This window comes from Bos javanicus, chromosome 3 (assembly GCF_032452875.1).
Source record: "Bos javanicus breed banteng chromosome 3, ARS-OSU_banteng_1.0, whole genome shotgun sequence".
Lineage (NCBI taxonomy): Eukaryota > Metazoa > Chordata > Mammalia > Artiodactyla > Bovidae > Bos > Bos javanicus.
The window spans coordinates 99,397,425-99,418,742 of NC_083870.1; the positions used below are offsets into that span (position 1 = coordinate 99,397,425).

At 42.5% G+C, this 21,318-nt stretch overlaps 1 pseudogene; it reads left to right on the forward strand.

Moving 5' to 3' along the window:
• The first annotated feature begins 379 nt into the window (after positions 1-379).
• Positions 380-14,471, forward strand: LOC133245223 (cytochrome P450 4A6-like; annotated as a pseudogene).
• The last annotated feature ends 6,847 nt before the right edge of the window (positions 14,472-21,318 follow it).

Genomic DNA, 21,318 nt, shown 5'->3' on the forward strand with positions numbered 1-21,318 from the left:
TAAGTCTGTGAAAAACATTGGTACACCATGGAGTCCATTATTAAACATTTATCAAGCATCTACTATGTGTAAGATTCTAAAGCCAGTTCTGGGTGAGGGCCTAGAAAGGATCCATCTGGAAGCCAGGATTGGGCCTTAGACCAAGTCTCTGCAAGAGAGAAAGAATTGTGATCAGATCCCAGCTTCTCAGAAGCAATTCCAAAGTCCTAAATAGCTGCTGATAGATCCAGAACTATCTCCATGTTGCTCTCCTGTCGCCAGCATCACTCCCATCACTGATTCTAAATGGGACACTTTACTGATTGATCTTGCTCTCTGTTACAGAACTCAAAGGAAAAGGAGCTAGAAGAGCTACTGAAAAGGGTAGAGGAATTCCCCTATGCCTATCCTTGCTGGATGTGGGGGGGACAATGTTCACCTTGTTGTCTATGACCCTGACTACATGAAGGTGGTCCTGAGGAGATCTAGTGAGTACAAAACATGATCCCAGCTGGAGTCTCTTTTCTATCTGTGTACATCCTCCTGGGTCTGAAATTCCAGAAGAGACTGGCAGTTCAATCATCAATACCCGAACTCACTACCATCCAAACGTCCAGCCCATATTCCAGTACAAGAACAACATTGTTCACTTACCCTAAACTGGAAACAGCTGGTTGAAGCTGTGTATTTTCCTTATTTCCTCTTTAACCCTATTTAGATAATGTTTATGTAAATAGCCCCAGATCTAAAAGACAATTTTTTTTTTATCTACTCTGACTTACATTTGCCTATCCTGGGTCATAGCATAGCTATACCACCATTTTTGCAGGAAAATCACAGGTTTCTGTCTTACCTCATGGCACTAAACAGAGCCTATATTTGTTGCCCATTCACTGTGTTAGTCTGGCGGGTGTTCTGCTGCTGGAACACTGAGTCTGCCTTCCTAGACCAACAGTGATGATCAGGATCTAGAGAGTCAAGGATGGAAGGCAAGTGGAAGGTGGCTCGAGACAGACTGCCATCTGACAAGCACCAGGAAGAGAAGGCAACCAATGGTCTGGAACACAGTTACTCTGGGGGCTGCTTGCCTTGCTTGGTCCATAACTCTCCTGTTATGCTTTCCTTACCTTTCAGATCCTAAGTCTGAAGATATCTACAGATTCTTGGCCCCCTGGATTGGTAAGTACATCTAAACTAGTACTCTGTTATATTCCCAGTTAGGTTTACCAAGAGTTGACTTTCTGACTCACAGAGAACAACAGGTGCCAAGCACCCTGTCATAATCCTCATTTCTGAATCAAGCCTCATTTCTTTTCTTCCAATAAAACCCGCATCCTTCATAATGGTGCGGAGAGCCCACCTGAAGTTCAGCCTCTTCCACATCACTTCTCAGTCCTTTCCAATGTTTGCAGCGTGACTTCTAGATAAGTCCTTTATGGCCTGCCCCCCTACCTTTATTGACCTCTATCTCACTACTGTCGTAATCAAATCCTATGGACAGACATATTGGAAATTCACATTCCTGAAATACACTAAATATATATATATTATATATATACAAATTATATATATACAAATAGAAAATATGGCCTTTTCTACCTTCGTCCATGATGTGCCTTCTCCTGACACCCTCGGTTCCCAAGTTGTACCCAGTTGCCCCTCTGATCCAGGCTCCCCAACCCCCATACACACCCATATGTGGTTCATGGACAGTTTTGCTGCTGTTGGAGGAGCAGACATGGTTCCAGCACCGGCAGATGCTGACCCCAGCCTTCCACTATGACATCCTGAAGCCCTACCTGGGTCTCATGGCTGACTCTGTCCAAGGGATGCTGGTGAGTTCATCCCTGGTCACTTGTACCTGCTCACATCCAGCACAGCTGGCAAAGTCCACTCTCAGATACTTGTGTCCATCACACATCAATCAGACACAGCCCCCCAGAATGACACATTCAGAACTTAATATGAGACAGCCCTCTCCAAACCTGGGTTGGACAGAGGAGCATGCAGGCATCAGCTTGGACACACAATTTGCTCCCCAACAAGAGAAAACAGAGCCTTGGTGTATTCAGGGTCTACTCTTCTCCCATCTCCACATCTTCAACACAGTGGAATAGAGCAGGGGTCATGCCCCTCGAAAGCAGCCCAAGCTGCCCCTGGCTGGCCTGGGCAATGACAGATTCAGGGGTAAGGTAGACATCCCAGGATGCCACTCAGGTAGGCTCTGGTATGGGGCCCAGGAGTTCTGCATGGAGTTGAGCTCTTCATGGGAGAAAATGGGACAAAGTCTACATTCACAGAGCTGAGTCCTGTTGCATGACCACCAATTAGGATTTTGATTTCTCACCAACTGGTCTCAGCTAATGCTTAATGAATGAAAGGAAAGGACGTCTCTGATGTCCCTTTCTTGAGGGGACAGGTACTATACTCTTATGCTCTATCTTGCCTTGAGAAATTTGCTTACCAGTCTTGGACATCACCTGATCAGGTCCAATATCAGAACACAAAATATTCCCCCTATGTCTCCTGAGAAACTATGCATTTTGGCCTTCAAAAAGTTGTTTATCATCATAAATTGCTTATAAAATTCAGAACTAATTCAGAATATTATGAGAGAATATGAATAATTATATAGTAAAGATTCTGAGAAAATAAGCATCACTTCACACACACCTGTGTGTTACAGCCCCCAGCTGCTAAGACATAACCACTTAGAAACTGAGGAAATCTCATCTGATGGTGTAGAGACAGAAAGAAAGCCTGGCCTTGGCAGCACAGGGCTTCTGGGGGAGCAGAGCAAGGTGCATGTCACCGTCCCTCCACAGGACAAGTGGGAGGAGCTCGTCAGCCAAGACTCACATCTGGAGATCCTTGGAGACATCTCCTTGATGACCCTGGATACCATCATGAAGTGTATCTTCAGCCATCAGGGCAGCGTCAGGAATGACAAGTCAGTGACAGCCTTTCAAGAGCAGGGTCCTGTTCTCACCAGCTGGGGAGGACTTACCTGAGAGGCAGAAAGAACAGCAGGGATGCTTATCAGCACAAAAAGTAACATTCTGCAGAGAGACATGGACCACTGTCAAGTCCCTGATCACAACAAAGGGAGAAGCCTGGGCCCTCAGGATACTTGTAAATACTGACGGTTTCAGAGGCTAAGGCAGAAATGGCAATGCTTCAGTGCTGCCTGTCCTCACTGACTGAGGAATCCTCCACCCAGAGATCCACTCCCTCTCCAGGTCAGAGGTTCCCTCAACTCCAGTCTCTTCTGCACCCTCTCCCTTCAGGAACTCCCAGACCTACATCCAGGCCATTAGGAACCTCAACAATATGTTTTTTCCCAAGTGAGGAATGTTTTCTACCAGAACGACCTCATCTACAGGCTGACCCCTGAAGGCCGCTAGAACCACAAGGCCTGCCAGCTCACCCATCAACACACAGCTTCTCCTCCTCATGGGCTGCTCCCCCACCTTCATTAGGCTCATGTGAAAGGGCCTGACCTTGACCTTTCAGGCAGAGTCCAGACTCCTGCTTCCTGTTCAGGAGCTGGCACACATGCACCTGCTGCAGGGACTGGGAACCCAGAGGTCGGGGTGTCAGGTGTTGAACAGGGAGTCACAGGAGTCACCAGGCTGGTGATGACTGAGTGAGACCCCCCTTCCCAGCAGCATTCAGGTAGAGCCTTCTTGGGCTGTGTTACTGTGGGAATTGCTGCCTAGAGTAGATGATGTTGGAGCTCTCAGTCCGGACTTGCTCACCCAGTCCCGCCCACCTCATCCACCTGGCACCCAGACTGGGCCTGAGGGGCAGATGGAGCTATGGTGGGGCTGCATATGGGCCCCCAGAGTCCTCAGCTCTGGCTGAAAACCACTGCTCTGGGACAGATGCAGTGATTGAGGAGAGGAAGGCTCGCCTGCGGAAGGAGGGAGAGCTGGAGAAGGTGAGGAGCGGGAGGCACTTGGACTTCCTGGACATCCTCCTCTTTGCCAGAGTGAGTGTGGGCAGGAAAGGCCTGAGCCTTTGGGCAGAAGCACACAGGAAGGGCAGACCCTGCACTCTGGCCCTGCCTCCACAGATGGAAGCAGCTTGTCTGACAAGGACCTCCGTGCTGAAGTGGACACGTTCATATTTGGGGGCCATGACACCACAGCCAGTGGCATCTCCTGGATCCTCTATGCTCTAGCCTCCCACCCTGAGCATCAGCAGAGGTGTCGGGAAGAGATACAGAGCCTCCTGAGAGATGGCGCTTCTATCACCTGGTGAGTGTCCAGGAGATGGAAGAGCCCTGTCCTACCTGAGCTAGAGAGAATCCCTGCTTGTCCTGTCCTGCCTGCCCTCAGATGGGCTTCCTTTCAGGAGCGACCTGGACCAGATGCCCTATACCACCATGTGCATCAAGGAGGCCATGAGACTATCCGCCAGTGCCAATCACTAGCAGAAATCTTAGCAAGCCCATCACCTTCCCTGATGGACGCTCCTTACCTGCAGGTACGAACTTCACCTCACCACTCACCTAGGCACTCTGTAGGACCACATGGTAGACCAGAAATCCCCATGTGCTTTCTCAGTTGTGGGATGACATGACTATTGTATCTACCTTAAGGTAATTATTTACTCTGTAGTTAGGATAAGGTGTGTGAAATGCTGGACACAGAACTTGAACACAGCAAAAGCTCAATGGGCAAATGCTAGCTCCTGAATGTGGTCTTGTAATGGAGCTTAAAATTCTAATTCCTTGAGAAGTGAAGGCTTCAGAGAGAAGCAGACAGAAGCAGGGGGAGGCGTGGTTCTTCCATATGGTGTCTAAGTAAAGCAGGGAGCTCAGAGACTCCACTGTCATGGGTCAGATGGTTCAGTCTCTGAGGAGCCCTCTGATGGATGGCAGAGAACAGCTGATGATGAGGTCTGAGAGCCATGCCATGGCTGGAGGCCACCCACTGGCTCACTTCACAGTGGGGCTGAATCCCAGCACTGTTTCCTCCTAGTTGTGGGATCATAGACCCAACCCTTAACCTCTCTGAGCCTCAGGTACTTCATCTACCTGAGGTTATAAGCACCTTCCTTGAGGGCTGTGTGAGGGTTGAGTTAATTCACACTCCCCAAGGGTCAGGATGGCACTTGATAAATGTGAGTTGTCATATGATTTGGTCCCAAAGGTAAGTCTCTAATTCTTTTTTATTTTTAACTTTTTATTTTATATTGGAGTATAGCTGATTGACAATGTGATAGTTTCAGGTTGATAGCAAATAGACTCAGTCATACATATATATGTATCCATTCTCCCCCAAACTCCCATCCCACCAAGGCTGCCATGTAACACTGAACAGAGTTCCCTGTATAAGCCTTCTTTTACATGGTTACCTACTCCTAATCTGTGCTTATGTGCTTTGTCATGCCCAGCCCACCTGTCTTGCAAGAGCATCATTTCATTCAGAGTGATGGAGGGTGGTTCTCATGGTGGCTTCCAGGATTTTTTTTTTTTTTTTTTAGTGGAGCTGCTAAACCAGCCCTAGAATTTCTATCTCTCAACATCATTAAGATGAAAATAAGACAAACTTCCCATTGTTTAAGCTATTGCTACTTTTTCTTTCTGTCTCATACACCTGAACTTATTTTTATTTTTTTTAATTTTATTTTTTTATTTATTTTAATTGGAGGCTAATTACTTTACAATATTATATTGGTTTTGCCATACATCAACATGAATCCGCCACGGGTGTACACGTGTTCCCAATCCTGAACCCCTCTCCCACCTCCCTCCCCATACCATCCCTCTGGGTCATCCCAGTGCACCAGCCCCAAGCATCCAGTACCATGCATTGAAACTGGACTGGTGATTTGTTTCATATATGATATTATACATGTTTCAAGGCCATTCTCCCAAATCGTCCCATCCTCTCCCTCTCCCACAGGGTCCAAAAGACTGTTCTATACATCTGTGTCTCTTTTGCTGTCTCACATACTGGGTTATCATTACCATCTTTCTAAATTTCATATATATGCATTAGTATACTATATTGGTGTTTTTCTTTCTGGCTTACTTCACTCTGTATAATAGGCTCCAGTTTCATCCACCTCATTAGAACTGATTCAAATGTATTCTTTTTAATGGCTGAGTAATACTCCATTGTGTATATGTACCATTGCTTTTTTATCCATTCGTCTGCTGATGGACATCTAGTTTGCTTCCACGTCCTGGCTATTATAAACAGTGCTGTGATGAACATGGGGTACACGTGTCTCTTTCATTCTGGTTTCCTCAGTGTGTATGCCCAGCAGTGGGATTGCTGGGTTGTATGGCAGTTCTATTTCCAGTTTTTTAAGGAATCTCCACACTGTTCTCCATAGTGGCTGTACTAGTTTGCATTCCCACCAACAGTGTAAGAGGGTTCCCTTTTCTTCACATCCTCTCCAGCATTTATTGCTTGTAGACTTTTGCATCGCAGCCATTCTGAATGGCATGAAATGGTACCTCATTGTGGTTTTGGTTTGCATTTCTCTAATAATGAGTGATGTTGAGCATCTTTTCATGTGTTTATTAGCCATCTGTATGTCTTCTTTGGAGAAATGTCTATTTAGTTCTTTGGCCCATTTTTTGATTGGGTCATTTATTTTTCTGGAATTGAGCTGCAGGAGTTGCTTGTATGTTTTTGAGATTACTTGTTTGTCAGTTGCTTCATTTGCTATTATTTTCTCCCATTCTGAAGGCTGTCTTTTCACCTTGCTTAGAGTTTCTTTTGTTGTGCAGAAGCTTTTAATTTTAATTAGATCCCATTAGTTTATTTTTGCTTTTATTTCCAATATTCTGGGAGATGGGTCATAGAGGATCCTGCTGTGATTTATGTCGGAGAGTGTTTTGCCTATGTTCTCCTCTAAGAGTTTTATAGTTTCTGGTCTCACATTTAGATCTTTAATCCATTTTGAGTTTATTTTTGTGTATGGTGTTAGAAAGTGTTCTAGTTTCATTCTTTTACAAGTGGTTGACCAGTTTTCCCAGCACCACTTGTTAAAGAGATTGTCTTTTCTCCATGGTATATTCTTGCCTCCTTTGTCAAAGATAAGGTGTCCATAGGTGTGTGGGTTTATCTGCGGGCTTTCTATTTTGTTCCACTGATCTATATTTCTGTCTTTGTGTCAGTACCATACTGTCTTGATGACTGTGGCTTTGTAGTAGAGCCTGAAGTCAGTCAGGTTGATTCCTCCAGTTCCATTCTTCTTTCTCAAGATTGCTTTGGCTATTCGAGGTTTTTTGTATTTCCATACAAATTGTGAAATTATTTGTTCTAGCTTTGTGAAAAATCCTGTTGGTAGCTTGATAGGGATTGCATTGAATCCATAGATTGCTTTGGGTAGTATACTCATTTTCACTATATTGATTCTTCCAATCCATGAACATGGTATATTTCTCCATCTATTAGTGTCTTCTTTGATTTCTTTCACCAGTGTTTTATAGTTTTCTATATATAGGTCTTTAGTTTCTTTAGGTAGATATATTCCTAAGTATTTTATTCTTTTTGTTGCAATGGTGAATGGGATTGTTTCCTTAATTTCTCTTTCTATTTTCTCATTATTAGTGTATAGGAATGCAAGGGATTTATGTGTGTTGATTTTATATCCTGCAACTTTACTATATTCATTGATTAGCTCTAGTAATTTTCTGGTGGAGTCTTTAGGGTTTTCTATGTAAAGGATCATGTCATCTGCAAACAGTGAGTGTTTTACTTCTTCCTTTCCAATTTGGATTCCTTTTATTTCTTTTTCTGCTCTGATTGCTGTGGCCAAAACTTCCAAATCTATGTTGAATAGTAGTGGTGAGAGTGGGCACCCTTGTCTTGTTCCTGACTTTAGGGGAAATGCTTTCAATTTTCCCCATTGAGGATAATGTTTGCTATAGGTTTGTCATATATAGCTTTTATTATGTTGAGGTATGTTCCTTCTATTCCTGCTTTCTGGAGAGTTTTTATCATAAATGGATGTTGAATTTTGTCAAAGGCTTTCTCTGTATCTATTGAGATAATCATATGGCTTTTATTTTTCAACTTGTTAATGTGGTTTATTACATTGATTTATTTGTAGATATTGGAGAATCCTTGCATTCCTGGGATAAAGCCCACTTGGTCATGGTGTATGATCTTTTTAATGTATTGTTGGATTCTGATTGCTAGAATTTTGTTAAGGATTTTTGCATCTATGTTCATCCATGATATTGGCCTGTAGTTTTCTTTTTTTGTGGCATCTTTGTCAGGTTTTGGTTATTAGGGTGCTGGTGGCCTCATAGAATGAGTTTTGAAGTTTACCTTCCTCTGCAATTTTCTGGAAGAGTTTGAGCAGGATAGGTGTTAGCTCTTCTCTAAATTTTTGGTAGAATTCAGCTGTGAAACCATCTGGATCTGGGCTTTTGTTTGTGGGAAGATTTTTGATTACTATTTCAGCTTCTGTGCTTGTGATGGGTCTGTTAAGGTTTTATATTTCTTCCCGGTTCAGTTTTGAAAAGTTGTACTTTTCTAATAATTTGTCCATTTCTTCCACGTTGTCCATTTTATTGGCATATAATTGCTGATAGTAGTCTCTTATGATCCTTTGTATTTGTGTGTTATCTGTTGTGATCTCTCCATTTTCATTTCTAATTTTATTGATTTGATTTTTCTCCCTTTGTTTCTTGATGAGTCTGGCTAATGGTTTGTCAATTTTATTTATCCTTTCAAAGAACCAGCTTTTGGTTTTGTTGATTTTTGCTATGGTCTCTTTTGTTTCTCTTGCATTTATTTCTGCCCTAATTTTTAAGATTTCTTTCCTTCTACTAACCCTGGGGTTCTTCATTTCTTCCTTTTCTAGTTGCTTTAGGTGTAGGGTTAGGTTATTTATTTGACTTTTTTCTTGTTTCTTAAGGTATGCCTGTATTGCTATGAACTTTCCCCTTAGCACTGCTTTTACAATGTCCCACAGGTTTTGGGTTGTTGTGTTTTCATTTTCATTCATTTCTATGCATATTTTGATTTCTTTTTTTATTTCTTCTGTGATTTGTTGGTTATTCAGCAGCGTGTTTTTCAACCTCCATATGTTGGAATTTTTAATAGTTTTTCTCCGGTAATTGAGATCTAATCTTACTGCATTGTAGTTAGAAAAGATGCTTGGAATGATTTCAATTTTTTTGAATTTACCAAGGCTAGATTTATGGCCCAGGATGTGATCTATCCTGGAGAAGGTTCTGTGTGTGCTTGAGAAAAAGGTGAAATTCATTGTTCTGGGGTGAAATGTCCTATAGGTATCAATTAGGCCTAACTGGTCTATTGTATCACTTAAAGTTTGTGTTTCTTTGTTAGTTTTCTGTTTAGTTGATCTATCCATAGGTGTGAGTGGGGTATTAAAGTCTCCCACTATTATTGTGTTATTGTTAATTTCCCCTTTCATACTTGTTAGCCTTTGTTTTACATATTGCGGTGCTCCTATGTTGGGTGCATATATATTTATAATTGTTATATCTTCTTCTTGGATTGATCCTTTGATCATTATGTAATGTCCTTCTTTGTCTCTTTTCACAGCCTTTGGTTTAAAGTCTCTTTTATCTGATATGAGTATTGCTACTCCTGCTTTCTTTTGATCTCTATTTGCATGGAATATCTTTTTCCAGCCCTTCACTTTCAGTCTGTATGTGTCCCCTGTGTTGAGGTGGGTCTCTTGTAGACAACATATATAGGGGTCTTGCTTTTGTATCCATTCAGCCAGTCTTTGTCTTTTGGTTGGGGCATTCAACCCATTTACGTTTAAGGTAATTATTGATAAGTATGATCCCATTGCCATTTACTTTATTGTTTTGGGTTCGAATTTATACACCCTTTTTGTATTTCCTGTCTAGAGAATATCCTTTAGCATTTGTTGGAGAGCTGGTTTGGTGGTGCTGAATTCTCTCAGCTTTTGTTTGTCTGTAAAGCTTTTGATTTCTCCTTCATATTTGAATGAGATCCTTGCTGGGTCCAGTAATCTGGGCTGTAGGTTATTTTCTTTCATCACTTTAAGTATGTCTTGCCAGTCCCTCCTGGCCTGAAGAGTTTCTATTGAAAGATCAGCTGTTATCCTTATGGGAATCCCCTTGTGTGTTATTTGTTGTTTTTCCCTTGCTGCTTTTAATATTTTTTCTTTGTGCTTGATCTTTGTTAATTTGATTAATATGTGTCTTGTGGTGTTTTGCCTTGGGTTTATCCTGTTTGGGACTCTCTGGGTTTCTTGGACTTGGGTGATTATTTCCTTCCCCATTTTAGGGAAGTTTTCACCTATTATCTCCTCAAGTATTTTCTCATGGTCTTTCTTTTTGTCTTCTTCTTCTGGGACTCCTATGATTCGAATGTTGGAGCATTTAATATTGTCCTGGAGGTCTCTGAGATTGTCTTCATTTCTTTTAATTCGTCTTTCTTTTTTCCTCTCTGATTCATTTATTTCTACCTTCTACTTCTACTTCACTAATCGTATCTTCCGCCTCCGTTATTGTACTATTTGTTGCCTCCAGAGTGTTTTTTACCTCATTTATTGCATTATTCGTTATATATTGACTCTTTTTTATTTCTTCTAGGTCCTTGTTAAACCTTTCTTGCATCTTCTCAATCCTTGTCTCCAGGCTATTTATCTGTGATTCCATTTTTATTTCAAGATTTTGGATCATTTTCACTATCATTATTCCGAATTCTTTATTAGGTAGATTCCCTATCTCTTCCTCTTTTGTTTGGTTTGGTGGGCATTTATCCTGTTCCTTTACCTGCTGGGTATTCCTCTGTCTCTTCATCTTGTTTATATTGCTGAGTTTGGGGTGGCCTTTCTGTATTCTGGCAGTTTGTGGAGTTCTCTTTATTATGGAGTTTCCTCACTGTGGGTGGGGTTGTATGGGTGGCTTGTCAAGGTTTCTTGGTTAGGGAAGCTTGTGTCCGTGTTCTGGTGGGCGGAGCTGGATTTCTTCTTTCTGGAGTGCAATGAAGTGTCTAGTAACGAGTTATGAGATGTCAGTGGTTTTGGAGTAAGTTTGGGCAGCCTGTATATTGAAGCTCAGGGCTGTGTTCCTGTGTTGCTGGAGAATTTGAGTGGTATGTCTTGCCCTGGAATTTGTTTGCCCTTGGGTGGTGCTTAGTTTCAGTGTAGGAATGGAGGCGTTTAATGAGCTCCTATCAATTAATGTTCCCTGGAGTCACAAGTTCTCTGATGTTCTCAGGATTTGGACTTAAGCCTCCTGCTTCTGGTTTTCAGTCTTATTTTTACAGTAGTCTCGAGACTTCTCCTTCTATACAGCACCGTTGATAAAACATCTCCTTTTGAAGACAATGGGCTGCTTTTCTGGGTGCCTGATGTCCTCTGCCGGGATTCAGAAGTTGTTCTGTGGAATTTACTCAGCATTTAAATGTTCTTTTGGGGGAAAAAGTGGTCTCCCCGTCCTATTCCTCCACCATCTTAGGACCGCCTCCTCAGCTCCCAGGACTTTTGTGCTGACACCTGCCCCCTGCTCCATGGGGACCATCAGGCTTTTCTCTCTCCTCCCTTCCCCACAGGAATCAAAGTTGCCCTCTCCTTTTATGGACTTCACCACAACCCAAAGGTGTGACTGAATCCAGAGGTACAATGGCCATGGAAGGAGGGGATGGGATGCTCTGTCCACACCAACCCCTCCTCCTGCTCCTGCTCTGAGAGTCTTGTCCCCTGGTGGATTGGTCAAGAAGTTTGAACCCACCTGTCCTGGCCCTGGTGCTCTCTCTGCAGGTGTTTGAACCATCTCGGTTTGCACTGGGCTCTAATTAACACAGCCATGCTTTCCTGCCCTTCTCAGGAGGATCCAGGTGAGGCCTCTGTACTTGGGACAGTGGGTGTCATTGGGTGCCACTCTATGTGTGTGACTATATACATTTACATGTGATGCATGTAGTTATGCCTTTTATGTTGGTGAGTTGGGATAGATGTGTGTGTCTTTTGTCCAAAAGACAAATGGCTATTAGGGCAGACCACAGACTACCCACAGCTCTTTCTCAATGGCTGGCAACATTTTAGTGTTGTTTAAAAGTTTAGTGTGTTGTAATGTTTTCCTCACTGTAAGATGATGATGCTACAAAATGAGAATTAACTAATTAAATACTAAATTTCAGGTCATCCATTTCAATTGTCAAAATTTAAAGGGTGGATTTTTTTTTAATTCTACATCTTCTCAGTTACACCTTTTCTACTTACATCCTCATTCTCCATCCAGTTGAATCTTGAGTAGTTAGCATGTTTCCATTTTCAGACGCCCTACCTGTCTCAACTATTGAAGCCATACACTGGAAAAGTTATGGCAGCCTTTCAAGAAAGTTTGATACCAGTGTGTGTCACTTTGTCTTGTGGTCTGTCCAAAAGACATCTTGACAGCATACTAATGTCTGAAACACATGACAGTTTCTCTGGTTGTCAAAACTTTTCCTGTGATCTGGAATTTTTTTTCATGATTCTATACTTTTAATCCAATAGTCCAAGCTGACAAAAATATAGAAAGGAGACAGTCAAGTGCTTTCGAGAGAAAAATCCACTAATTTGAATAGGACACATGCATTTTAAAAGTTCCTGGCATGTAAAATATAGAGCATACTTGAAAAAGCTGTGAGCTGGGCAAAAGCACTCTCTATCAGCTGCTGGGAAAATCCTCCCAGGATGCTAGAATCCTGCCCTGAAATACTAGCTTCCGTAAACTTTGAGCTTCTTAGTAGAAACGAGTTTTTTTCTGAATATACAATTCTGTGAAATTTTCAGTTAGTGAGTCAACCTTCCCAGAACAGGTTTGAGTCAAACTGTCTTCCAGAATTTGCTCTAGGATTTGGTTTGTGCCAGGATCCAGTCCTTCCTTGTAGACATGTCTACATGTCCTGTGGCTGCCATTCAAGGACAAGAAGAACTAGGCAGCTCAATTCCTAGGTCAGAATTAATATTTACTTTTACTCCATCTTTTAAAAATTCAATTAACTTTATTTAAATACAAAACTATTGAGCCTGTCTCTGTGTGTTGAGTCCTGGGCTAGGAGTTGGGGACACTGAAACAAAAGACTTTGTCCCTGACTTTAAGAGCTCACCATCAAGAAACAAGTACTCTGGCAATTCCCTGGTAGTCTCATGGTTAGAATTCTGTGTTTTCACTGCAGAGGGCCCAGATTCAATCCTTGGTTGGGGAACTAAAACCCCATGAGCCACATGGCATGGTTAAACAAACAAATAAAAACAAAAAAAACACCTCTATTCAAGACAGATGTCATTCCTTCTTTCTTTCTTTTCACTCACTCACTCATTCATTCATTGAACAGACTGTGGAAGGTTCCATGTTCCTGGCACTGTCCTGGGACAGGACACAAGTGATGTGTCCTTGGGTTAACACTAATGGTACTTGGGGTCCAGGGAAGAAGAGTGTTGTCAGCAGAGGGGTGAGGACAGGTGTTCACTGGATTGGGCCTTGAGCCTGTGGCTGAAAGAGGTGTGGGGAAGGGATCTTAAGAGGAGCTGAGTGAGGAAGAGAAGATGGACAGACACCAGATGAGTGAGGAACAATCCAGAGAGGGTTATGATGCATCTGAGGCACTGGGAATTGTCTTGCCTGTGATGGGGAACATAGCAGGCCTGGAGATGCTGTGGCTTTAGAAGAGGAAGAAGTAGGGAGACCAAAAAGGACAGCTGAGGCGCCCAAGGGATGGTTAGGGGGTCATTTCTGGATTAGAATGAGAAGGTTTCAAGAGGCACATTGACTGAGGAGCTGAGGGGACACAGGAGGCCAGTTCATCAACTGGGAGGCAAATGGTCCAGCAGGTTCAGGGTCACTAACCTGTGACCTCTCCAGGAAACCTCCCTGTTGCCATTTAGACTTCCTTAGACAATCCTGTCTTGTCCTGTCTGGAGATTCAGGTCCCTGTGTTTACCTATGTATGACAAGGACCTGAGAGTATGGCCTACCCCACCCCTTACACTGCCCCGCCTGACCTGAAACCAGAAACTGCCTGTGGGTCAGTGAACAAAGTTCTAATTCACATTTCCTGATTCACTTGACTTGACTCTGTGACTTAGGAGTGCTGACCCTCACCAACAGGATTTTCTGGTGAGAGAAGAAATAGGAGTTAGGAGTCCTTAGAGAGGTGGGCTTTGTCAAAGGTCACAGGGAGAGGGTGGACCAAGGCTTGGGTGGCAAGTTTAGTGTGACTCGTAAGAAAGGGATCAGGGCTTGGCCACCTGGAAGACAGCTCTGAATATCCTGTTTCTGGTCAGTGGCCAATGCCTACCCAGCTCAGAACAGGATTTGAGACCACTTCTCATTTCATTTTCCCTCCCGGGCCCAGGAAGTGCATCGGGAAGCAGTTTGTCATGAATAAGATGAAGGTGGCCATGGCCCTCACCTTGCTTCATTTTGAGCTGTCACCGGCTCCCTCCAGGGTTCCCTGCCTCACACCAGAAATTGTGTTGAAGTCCAAGAACGGGATCCACCTGCATCTCAGGAGTCTCACTTAAGATCTGCAAGGACAAGGGCAAGTTCTGAGGGACTCTTTCCTGCCATCTTATCTTTGTATTGCTCTCCTCTGCCTGCTTTTCTGCCAACTTCCCTCTTTCCACCTGCTTGGCAGCCAGTTGATCTCATCTGTCTCCTGCTCATCAGACTCTCTCACCCATTCTCAGGCTTCTTCTTTTTTGTTCCCTTCTCCTACTCACCTTTATCTCTGACTGTCCACCTAACTCTTCATCACCTGCCCTGCTCCAGCCTGTATGCCTTCTCCCTGTCTTTGTTTCCTTTCTGCCTGTCTGCCCTGTATTAGTTTCTTCTACCTGCTACAAGAATTTACCATGAATGTAGTGACATATAACAACACAAAATTGTAATCTTATAGTTTAGGAGATCACAAATCTGAAATTGATTTAACTCAGCCACAACCAAGGTGTTGAGGAACTCAAGGGAGAATCTGTCTTTGTGTATCCTCAGCTTCTAGAACTTTGCTCTTTGGCTCTTCATTGAGTGGATTAAGCTCCCCAAGATTATGAAGGGAATCTCCTTTTCTTACATTCAATTGATTGTAAATGTTAACTATATCTTCAAAATCTTCACAACAACAGCTAGACTTTGGTTTAATTGATTACCTGAATCTACAGCCTATTCAAATTGACACATAAAAGCAGACAATACATCCCTCCCCTTCCACCTGGCATTCCTATATATCCCTTTAAACCATACTTAATCTGCAAATAAATTCATACTTCTGCCAACGATCCTGTGTATAATTGAAAGATGCTTTGACATTGTACAGGAGACAGGGATCAAAACCATTCCAATAGAAAAGAAATGCAAAAAAGCAAAATGGCTGTCTGGGGAGGCCTTACAAATAGCTGTGAAAAGAAGAGAAGCAAAAAGCAAAGGAGAAAAGGAAAGATATAAACATCTGAATGCAGAGTTCCAAAGAATAGCGAGAAGAGATAAGAAAGCCTTCTTCAGTGATCAATGCAAAGAAATAGAGGAAAACAACAGAATGGGAAAGACTAGGGATCACTTCAAGAAAATCAGAGATACCAAAGGAACATTTCATGCAAAGATGAGCTTGATAAAGGACAGAAATGGTATGGACCTAACAGAAGCAGAAGATATTAAGAAGAGATGGCAAGAATACACAGAAGAACTGTACAAAAAAGATCTTCACGACCCAGATAATCACGATGGTGTGATCACTGACCTAGAGCCAGACATCCTGGAATGTGAGGTCAAGTGGGCCTTAGAAAGCATCACTATGAACAAAGCTAGTGGAGGTGACGGAATTCCAGTTGAGCTATTTCAAATCCTGAAAGATGATGCTGTGAGAGTGCTGCACTCAATATGCCAGCAAATTTGGAAAACTCAGCAGTGGCCACAGGACTGGAAAAGGTGTTTTCATTCCAATCCCAAAGAAAGGCAATGCCAAAGAATGCTCAAACTGCCACACAATTGCACTCATCTCACACTCTAGTAAAGTAATGCTCAAAATTCTCCAAGCCAGGCTTCAGCAATATGTGAACCGTGAACTTCCTGATGTTCAAGCTGGTTTTAGAAAAGGCAGAGGAACCAGAGATCAAATTGCCAACATTCGCTGGATCATAGAAAAAGCTAAGAGAATTCCAGAAAAACATCTGTTTCTGCTTTATTGACTACACCAAAGCCTTTGACTATGTGGATCACAATAAACTGTGGAAAATTCTGAAAGAGATGGGAATACCAGACCACCTGACCTGCCTCTTGAGAAACCTGTATGCAGGTCAGGAAGCAACAGTTAGAACTGGGCATGGAACAACAGACTGGTTCCAAATAGGAAAAGGAGTACATCAAGCCTGTATATTGTCACCCTGTTTATTTAACATGTATGCAGAGTATATCATGAGAAACGCTGGACTGGAAGAAACACAAGCTGGAATCAAGATTGCTGGGAGAAATATCAATACCCTCAGATATGCAGATGATACCACCCTTATGGCAGAAAATGAAGAGGAACTCAAAAGCCTCTTGATGGAAGTGAAAGTGGAGAGTGAAAAAGTTGGCTTAAAGCTCAACATTCAGAAAACGAAGATCATGGCATCCGGTCCCACCACTTCATGGGAAATAGATGGGGAAACAGTGGAAACAGTGTCAGACTTTGTTTTTCTGGGCTCCAAAATCACTGCAGATGGTGACTGAAGCCATGAAATTAAAAGATGCTTACTCCTTGGAAGGAAAGTTATGACCAACCTAGATAGCATATTGAAAAGCAGAGACATTACTTTGCCAACAAAGGTCCATCTAGTCAAGGCTATGGTTTTTCCTGTGGTCATGTATGGATGTGAGAGTTGGACTGTGAAGAAGGCTGAGCGCCAAAGAATTGATGCTTTTGAAGTGTGGTGTTGGAGAAGACTCTTGAGAGTCCCTTGGACTGCAAGGAGATCCAACCAGTCAATTCTGAAGGAGATCAGCCCTGGGATTTCTTTGGAAGGAATGATGCTGAAGCTGAAACTCCAGTACTCTGGCCACCTCATGCGAAGAGTTGACTCATTGGAAAAGACTCTGATGCTGGGAGGGATTGGGGGCAGGAGGAGAAGGGGACGACAGAGGATGAGATGGCTGGATGGCATCACTGACTCCAAGGACGTGAGTCTGGGTGAACTCCGGGAGTTGGTGATGGACAGGGAGGCCTGGCGTGCTGCGATTCATGGGGTCGCAAAGAGTCGGATATGACTGAGCGACTGATCTGATCTGATCACTCTTTCCACTCAAGACAATGGAAAATCATTAGTTGATGGTCACTCTTCTCCCTGATATCCTGGAATTTAATGCTGTGTGATTAATTGTTATTAATATAACTCATGTTAGATGTGAAGGGAATGAGAGAAGGAAGAAAAAAATCTGATACAAATGTATACCCACAATCATATTTATAACAAAATAAGGAAGAAATACTCATCATAATTACTGCCCTCATTTCTGCAACTGGTCATGTGGCCAAGGAAGTGAAAATGTTTGTTGCTCAGTCATGTTCAACTGCTTGTGATGGACTGTAGCCCACCAGGCTCCCCTGTCCATGGAATTCTCTAGGCAAGAATACTGGAGTGGGTAGCCATTCCCTTCTCCAGGAAATCTTCCTGACCCAGGGATTGAACCCAGGTCTCCTGTGTTGCAAGCAGATTCTTTACATGTTGTCATAACTGTCTATTACTACCTTCTTCCACCATCCTCTCCATGTTGTTTTTGCCCTCAGAATGCACTTCAGCTGGTGATGGTTCTTTACCTGGTGAGATGACTCAAAGCTTTATTCTTTAAAGAGCTGAGCCATAACTAGCCTGCCTGAATTGCATTGTGGCATTTTTCTGTTTACATTAATGAGCAGGCATGATATTGGGTTGGCCAATAAGTTCATTCAGATTTTTCCATAAAATGGAATGGAAAAACCCTAATGAACTTTTTGGGCAACCCAATAGTTTTAAAGTGTCACCCAAAGTATCACCTCTATTCTGGACATACTCCTCTTTACCTTCATTAGTAAGGAACCGACCAATTTCACTTCAGTATTCAGTATCAATCCAGTACTGAAACTGTCTTTGATACAAAGGCATGAAGAACCTAAAGTGGACAGATGACAGTCTTAATTTCAGTTCAGTGTTACCATCGTTGTGTTTCTGAGTGGAAGCCTCTCTCCCTTTAGAACTAAGACATCTAGGCTAACAGAAAATTAGGTTGCAGGGACAAGAAGCAAACATCTTGCTAATACAATCACTTCACACTATAATAATAATGAAAGGTACCACTTCTATTTCCATCTCTTAATTCCTGGACATGTGAATCTTGGCAGTGGAAGAAACAGCATTATGTTCGTAACAGCACTACTCACAGTTGCTAAGACGTGGAAGCAACCTATGTTCCATTACAGATGAATGGATAAAGATGTTCTGTATATACATATTACTCAGAAATATTACTCAGACATGAAAAGAATGAAAGAACACCATTTGTAGTAACATGGATAGACCTATAGATAAACATAGTAAGTGAAGGAAGTCAGACAGAGAAAGCAAATATTATATGATATAACTTATATGTGGAATCAAAAAAACCCAATACAAATGAACTTGTTTACAAAACAGAAATGGACTCACAGACATAGAAATAAACACATGGTTACCAAAGATAAAGCGAGAAAGGAATAAATTAGGAATATGGGATTAATAGATACACACCACTATATATAAAGTAGATAGTTCATTCAGTCGCTCAGTTGTGTCTGACTCCTTGCTAACTCATGAATCACACTACGCCAAGCACATTGTCCATACCAACTCCCAGAGTTCACTCAAACTCATGTCCATCGAGTTGGTGATGCCATCCAGCCATCTCATCCTCTGTCGTCCCCTTTTCCTCCTGCTCCCAATCTCTCCCAGCATCAGAGTCTTTTCCAATGAGTCAACTCTTCGTATGAGGTGGCCAAAGGATTGGAGTTTCAGTTTCAGCTTCATCATCAGTCCTTCCAATGAACACCCAGGACTGATTTCCTTTAGAATGGACTGGTTGGATCTCCTTGCAGTCCAAGGGACTCTCAAGAGTCTTCTCCAACACCACACTTCAAAAGCATCAATTCTTCAGTGCTCAGCTTTCTTCACAGTCCAACTCTCACATCCATACATGACCACAGGAAAAACCATAGCCTTGACTAGACGGACCTTTGTTGGCAAAGGAATGTCTCTGCTTTTCAATATGCTATCTAGGTTGGTCATAACTTTCCTTCCAAGGAGTAACCGTCTTTTAATTTCATGGCTGCAATCACCATCTGCAGTGATTTTGGAGCCCAGAAAAACAAAGTCTGACACTGTTTCCACTGTTTCCCCATCTATTTCCCAGGAAGTGCTGGGACCAGATGCCATGATCTTCGTTTTCTGAATGTTGAGCTTTAAGCCACTTTTTCAGTCTCCTCTTTCACTTGCATCAAGCGGCTTTTCAGTTCCTCTTCTGCCATAAGGGTGGTGTCATCTGCATATCTGAGGTTATTGATATTTCTCCCAGCAATCTTGATACCAGCTTGTGCTTCTTCCAGTCCAGCGTTTCTCATGATGTACTCTGCATATAAGTTAAATAAGCAGGGTGACAATATACAGGCTTGATGTACTCCTTTTCCTATTTGGAACCAGTCTGTTGTTCCATGCCCAGTTCTAACTGCTGCATCCTGACCTGCATACAGGTTTCTCAAGAGGCAGGTCAGGTGGTCTGGTATTCCCATCTCTTTCAGAATTTTCCACAGTTTGTTGTAATCCACACAGTCAAAGGCTTTGGCATAGTCAATAAAGCAGAAATAGATGTTTTTCTGGAACTCTCTTGCTTTTTCCATGATCCAGCAGACGTTGGCAATTTGATCTCTGGTTCCTCTGCCTTTTCTAAAACCAGCTTGAACATCTGAAAGTTCGTGGTTCATGTATTGCTGAAGCCTGGCTTGGAGAATTTTGAGCATTACTTTACTAGCATGTGAGATGAGTGCAATTGTGCAGTAGTTTGAACATTCTTTGGCATTGCCATTCTTTGGGATTGGAATGAAAACTGACCTTTTCCAGTCCTGTGGCCACTGCTGAGTTTTCCAAATTTACTGGCATATTGAGTGCAGCACTTTCACAGCATCATCTTCCAGGACTTGAAATAGCTCAACTGGAATTCCATCACCTCCACCAGCTTTGTTCGTAGTGATGGTTTCTAAGGTTCACTTGACTTCACATTCCAGGATGTCTGGCTCTAGGTCAGTGATCACACCATCGTGATTATCTTTGTCATGAAGGTCTTTTTTGTATAGTTCTTGTGTGTATTCTTGCCACCTCTTCTTAATATCTTCTGCTTCTGTTAGGTCCATACCATTTCTGTCCTTTATTGAGCCCATCTTTGCATGAAATGTTCCCTTGGTATCTCTAAATTTCTTGAAGAGATCTCTAGTCTTTCCCATTCTGTTGTTTTCCTCTATTTCTTTGCATTGACCACTGAAGAAGGCTTTCTTATCTCTTCTCGCTATTCTTTGGAACTCTGCATTCAGATGTTTATATCTTTTCTTTTCTCCATTGCTTTTCACTTCTCTTCTTTTCACAGCTATTTGTAAGGCCTCCCCAGACAGCCCACCTCCCCATTTTGCTTTTTTTGCATTTCTTTTCCATGGGGATGGTCTTGATCCCTGTCTCCTGTACAGTGTCACGAACCTCCATCCATAGTTCATCAGGCACTCTATCTATCAGATCTAGTCCCTTAAATCTATTTCTCACTTCCATTGTATAATCATAAGGGATTTGATTTAGGTCATACCTGAAAGGTCTAGTGGTTTTCCCTACTTTCTTCAATTTAAGTCTGAATTTGGCAATAAGGATTTCATGATGTGAGCCACAGTCAGCTCCCAGTCTTGTTTTTGCTGACTGTATAGAGCTTCTCCATCTTTGGCTGCAAAGAATATAATCAATCTGATATCAGTGTTGGCCATCTAGTGATGTCCATGTGTAGAGTCTTCTCTTGTGTTATTGAAAGAGGATGTTTGCTATGACCAGTGCATTCTCTTGGCAAAACTCTATTAGTCTTTGCCCTGCTTCATTCTGTATTCCAAGGCCACATTTGCCTGTTACTCCAGGTGTTTCTTGACTTCCTACTTTTGCATTCCAGTCCCCTATAATGAAAAGGACATCTTTTTTGGGTGTTAGTTCTAAAAGGTCTTGTAGGCCTTCATAGAACCATTCAATTTCAGCTTCTTCAGCATTACTGGTTGGGGCATAGGCTTGGATTACTGTGATATTGAATGGTTTGCCTTGGAAACGAACAGAGATCATTCTGTCGTTTTTGAGATTGCATCCAAGTACTGCATT